Below are 6,461 nucleotides of genomic sequence, written 5' to 3' on the forward strand. Positions count from 1 at the left end.
TCCTTTTTTTTTTGTATTTAAAAAATACCTAATAAGGGACGAGAACCGTTTTCAACCCCGTGGTTCCTGGGTGAAAACGGTGGTGGCGTCGATGGCAGCGGCGGTAGCAGCGACAGCGGTGGCGATTGCAGTGGCGATGGCAGAAGCAGCGACAGCGATGGCGATTGCAGTGGCGATTGCAGTGGCGGCGGCGACGATGGTCGTGGCAGCGGAGGCGGCGATCATAGTGGAGAAGGCTCAGGCAGCGACGCAGCGACGATGGCTGCGGCAGCGGAGGCGGCGATCATAGCAGAGGCGGTGATGAAGATGAAGGGATGCGAGAGAGAGAGTGAGAGATTTGAGTTGTGGACGATCGGCGGTTGAAGAGGTGGAACAGAGCACTCTGTTCCCTAAATAAGCTCTGATACCATGTTGACAAACAGAAGTATAAACAGAAGAAGAATAGAAAAGAGGGTGAAAACGAAGATTTCAGAGGAAGAAGGGATACTTCTCTAGGACCAAATGGGCCCTTTTTATTAATTTTCATGGACTCAATTTAGGAATTATACAAATATATTTCTCTCTAATTAGACGATTGCATTCCTAATCAGAGGGATTCAATTTAGGAATTATACAAATATATTTTCCTCTAATTAGATGATTGCATTCCTAATCAGAGGGATCTACAGCTCATTTCAACATTTCCTATGACCCCCTTTATATAGAGAAAGCTAGTTGAAAGTTATCTCCAAGTTTATGATAACGGAAGTGGAGAACCATCGTCCACTAGCTCTAGAATTGTGAAGAGTAGGATAAGGATGTTAATTGCATGACATTAACTCACATGCCCATGATCTAACAAAACCACCCAAAACTTTAAGAGATTCCATTAGATTATCTTCTCCTCCAACAGTCTATTCGCTTTGGGCCTCATTTTTCATTATCGATATAGACCTGACTTTAGGGTCGGTATGCCTTTGATCACGGAGTTGACAAAAAGTCGATGTCATAAAGTCGCTTCAGTTTACTAATCCTCACTCTCCGACATCCAAAGGAGTTTCATCTTTCTTTTGAGTCGTTGGTGAGTTATCCGAGGTGCGTGATCGATCATAATCTAACAAGAGAAAGATCTTGGGCAGCAGATTCCCTTCATAGCAGTATTGATTATGAAATGGTTGCCATCATGCGTGATCGAGAAAGGGTGATGAAAAATATGTTTATCAACCAGGAGAGCAAATCTTGTCCCTTCGCTCCGAACTGTCGGAATCAGTGAAAAAGAGAGCGGCCCCTTTGATGGGCAATAATGGGGCCTCAATAATGTTGAACCAAGTCTGATTGTTGGCTAGTCATCAACAAGATTTATTAAACTAGTACTAGGAACCATACTACTCAGGAAGTAGGTTGGCGCCTATAACATATTGACAGGCACTAGCTGATGAAAAACAAGAGGACAAGGGCATTGAGATGACCTCTCTCCTCCATTGTAGCACATGAAAAGCCTAGAAATGGTAGAAAATTGTCTAAACCGAGCAAAATAGAGTGAAACCAGGTGGTTCTGTTGAATTCTAGCTTGCCCTGAACAAAAACTTGGAACCACCCTAGCTCCTCTCTGATTCAATTTAGCACATCTTGAACCAGGTGATTCAGACCAGTTTCCTCTTGTCATGGCATGATCCTTCCAAGAAATGGCTTTTTTAAAGAGACCAACAATCATGGAGATCATATATATTCCATTATTTTTACTAATATAAGTTAAAGCCATGGTAGTAAATCTGAAAAGAAAAACATGGAAGACAGAGAAAACTTTCGGCATAAGAATATAAGAATACACCACCAAAGTTCTGACCTCCTTTTCTTTTTCTACATTCTCATAAATTTAAATTATTATATATTTTAGTCGGGCTGCAAATGGGTTGGATCAGAACTTGGGGTGCTTAACCTTGATCCAACCTGGTTATATATTCAGGTCATGATTTTAGACTTGGATCTAACTTATGTGATAATTGGATCGAATCAAGTTGGGTCTGTGAAAAGGATTTTGGACCCAGAGGATCATTCGGGTCAGGTTGGGATCAAATATGACCTAGGCCCAACTCGAAATATTTGGGTTTGAGTTAGGATCGAATTGGATTAGGTTTACAGTTTGAGTCAAACTTCTGGTTATTCTTTTATTTTTATCAAAACAATTGATTATTTCTAAGCTTGAAAATTATATTTTTTATATATCAATAAAATTAGGAGCATTATAAATAAAATATTGCCATACTGAATGTTTTAATAAAATTGAGTGAAAATAGATGAGAGGAGATGCAATTGGTGAGATAAAAAAGAAGGATTAGTGTAAATGAGGTTCATTTAATTAATTAGGAAATGGAAAACATATTTAGAGTGAACAAGAAAACGATTTATATGATTCATTTTTTTTGGTCAAGATGGATTGGGTTCCAATCGGGTCAGATCCATTTTTGGTTGGCCCAAATTATTTATGGATAATATACGGGATGGGTTTGGTTGAAACATACAAGAATATACTTGATTCAAAACTAGATCAAGTCCAATTTTTGAACCTGACCTATTTCATTAGTCTTCAAATATAGATTAGGTCAAGTTGGGTCATGGTTTGATAGCCTTTTCCACTCATCAATCCTAATGTATTCCATGTATGGCATACGACAATGGGCCAAGGTGTGAAGAATGGTGTCACAATCCAAAATCTCATTCAAAATGACTAGTTGGAAGATATTATTTTGGTTCCTTAGTCTTGTATAAATATTTAAAATTTTTTTGACGAATAAGCAATATGAGATTCAATACATGTCTACACATATTCTCTTAGTTTAAGCTTTGACATCTTCGTCAGACTAAAGATCTAAATCTATTCAAATCTAATCACAAATACCACGATCAACTCATGGTCAACCCAATTAAATCTATGTGGCAGTATTCCCTAATCAGGTCATAGGTTGGGTCTGCTCCTATACATTTATTACAACCTAAAACTTCATCAAAAAAGACTAGCCGTATATATTAGTTGGATTTTTTAGTCTTGTATAAGCATTCAGAATCTCTCGAATAAATAACTAATATGAAACTAAATATGTGCCCATAGGGGTTTTCACAATTAGGAGATTAGAGATGGAAGAAAAAGATGAGGATCACAAGCTATGTAGAGAGAAGAGGAAAAGGGTGAGAGATAGAGGAGCGATGAGAAGCTATAAGGGTTTTCATGTGGAATGTTGGAGGAAAAAATAGAAAAATTTGTGAATTATCTTTTACCGAGGAAATCTCTTAGTTTTCCGGTGTATTTTGGATGAATAGGCTGAAAATCCTATTCGAATCATGAATTGGACTGATAAAATCAGTTAGATAATATGCTTATATGTGGGGCTAGACTGCCTAGTCGAGTCCAAAACCAATTCTGAATAGTTGTCAGTATAAATTTAGGTCTGTTTATAAGCTTATTATCTAATCAATTTTATTAGCTCAATCTACAATTCTAATAGAATTTCAGTCCATTCATCCAAATATACCCTTCATGGAAGTTTAATACTGCAAATCTCATCCAAACAATGTTTGAATTGATGTTCCTTCCAAACTTCAGATTCCCTTGGAAGTGCCCCCATCCCATCAAACTCCGCGGTATTTTGTTGCATGAACATGCCTCAGTGGAGATTACTTGACTCACTTCACAACCTAAGCCTAGACATAGGGGAGATCTTCAGTTTTCGACCTCATTATTAAGGAAAAGACCAAAAAGCTAGGATGCAACTTAAAATTGTTATCCAATATGCAAATGTTTACCTTGAAACTGTATTAGCATAAAACTTCGAACATTCTTCAAACTAACATGAAATTACTGCTAGAAGTGCATATGAGGAGAAAAGGAGACTTTAAATACTTACTGTGACTGGTTAGATGGTCCAACAATGGGAAAGGGTTAAAATACAGAACAAGTGGCAACAAAATAACTGAAACCAGAAAAGAAAATTATTTCTCTGAAAAAGATATTCTCCGTACCTTAATAATTTTATGCTAAATCTCAGGGTAAAAGGAATAGCCATGATTAAAATACCAGCATGAACCAAAATTGCACGGAGCAATGCAAAACAATTTCTTGAAATTACCATCATGGAGTAGATCATAGTATGTTGGGTAATAACTAAAGATGTATGGATCAGATTCTGGTATTGCTCTTTAGCTGGTAAAGTATTTGGTACAGTATAAGGCATGCTGACCACTCTAGTTGATACATTACTATAAACTAGCATTTTGGGTGTGATCTTTGCTCTCAAATGTTTTAATCAGTGCTATATAGATATAAATCTGTGACTTATATATATTTGTATAGTATCATTTGTCTCCGTGTCACACCTCCATCCAAATCGTAAGTCGGAGGTTGTACAACCGCTGCATATTTATGAAAAATTCTTTTCACAAATATATAAGATATTCTAAGAACAATATCATTCACTATAAAGAAATTACCAATAGAGATCGCAAAATCTATCACCAAAAGGGGGATCCATCTCTGAAAAGCATTAGGGATGGAAAGAGCCATCTCTGCAAGTAGCATCGCTCAAGAATCAAAGATGGACCTATTGAGACAGCTTTTTCAGAGATGACTGTTCCATCACCACACCATCTCTAAAGATAGCCATCTTTAATATAATTATTTTTTAAATTTTTTAATCACCATCGATAGCATCCATCTATGATGGTGCAGCAATGGCAGCCATCTCTAATGGCTGCCATTTTGCACCATCACAGATGGATGCTGTCGCCATGCCGTTTCTAATAGTTGCCATCTTGAAGGTATCTCTATTGATGCCATCTCTGTTTCATTTTTATTAAAACCATCTCTATTCCGTCTCTAATCTTAAAATTATTTAATTAATTTAAAAAATACTATTTATATTATATTTGTATTAATTTTTCGAGCCAGAAATAATCAAAAACAGAAATATGTAAGGCTGTTGCATGCATAAATCCACTACGGCAAATTGTAGATATAAATTATTACAGGCCAACAAGAGTAGGAACTGTTGATTGGCTGAATGGGTTGAAACCATCTGTGTATAGACCCAATCTCACATTTCAGGGGTCGTGGGTGTTGGGGTGATTCAGCCGAATCCTTGATTTCGACTTACGATTGGTCTGATAAACATGGTTGCCAATATTAATCGATTAGCCAACTGACAGTCGGCTATCCGCAAATTTGATGGGCTCCAATATGATGACTCAACTCATTTCAGACTGATGACAGATCGATGACCGTCAGCATATCAGAGTTACCGATCGATGTCATTCGGACTTCCACAACTATCGACTTATACAATCGACATATCTCGATTATCGACATATAGTCGTTTATCCTGAAACTGCCAACGCAAGAAGCACGTAATGGCCAGAACATGATAAGTGGCAGGTATAATCACCCACCCCACGATCACATAATGTTGAACAAGTGGGACCATGTGTCTAACCGTTACAGACGATTATGGACTATTCATCTATAAAAGGAGGTAAATGAATAGCATTTGATAAGATACTTCTAGGCTGATACTCTGTCACTTTCAAAATTCTATCTGTCGTTCACCACTCTCCACTGACTTAAGCATCGGAGGGTTCTGCGGGACACAACTCCAGTCAGTGTGGACTTCTTTTGCATATGTTCTTCTTCGGTGATGGGCGCAACAAGGGATTGGTTGCAACAGATTGGCCCATTAGGAAGGGAAGAATACGAGCAACCATGGCTAAGACCAGAGCTTAGCATTCAACAAGATCCATGAGGCAATCTTTTCGGGGGAAGATATTCCTCCTCCTCCCCCATTGGCAGAGCCCAGCTCTTCGCATCCTGTAGTCACTATAGATGCACAAATTGCTACCTTGATGCAGCAAATGAAGGTGTTAATAGAGACAGTTTATGATCTCCAATAGTAACAAACACAACAGCAGCAGCAACTGTCGGTGGAGTCAGTGGCTCATTCAGTGTCGTCTAAGCACAGCCGCCGTCCTCCACGACGTTCACTCTCTTCATCTCCAGAACGACGGTCATCTCGACACTCTCATCTAGTCAAACAACTGCATTCTCGACATTCTCGCCACACTGCCCATCCTTCGTAGTGATCTCCTTCTCCTTCCCATGTACATAGTATCAAGAAGGGAAAAAGGCTGCATGAACCTTCTCCTTCTCCATCCTCAAATTCTTCGAGAGACTCCACCCCTGGATTATCTGAGCAATGATGGCTCGATGACTACGAACGTAAGTTTAAGGAGATCAACTGTCAACTTATCCGACTTCAGATGGAAGGTCAGAAATCATCCAATGATTATGACTTTCACACTGCCCAACCTCTCTCTCAGCACATCTTGGACGAGCCGATTTTGTCTGATTCAAGATATCGTAGATGGAGCCATATGATGGCTTCACCGACCCAATTGATCACCTAAAGAGCTACAAGCTCTTATAATGATCCAGGGGA

Source organism: Elaeis guineensis, chromosome 8 (assembly GCF_000442705.2).
Source record: "Elaeis guineensis isolate ETL-2024a chromosome 8, EG11, whole genome shotgun sequence".
NCBI classification, from domain to species: Eukaryota; Viridiplantae; Streptophyta; class Magnoliopsida; order Arecales; family Arecaceae; genus Elaeis; species Elaeis guineensis.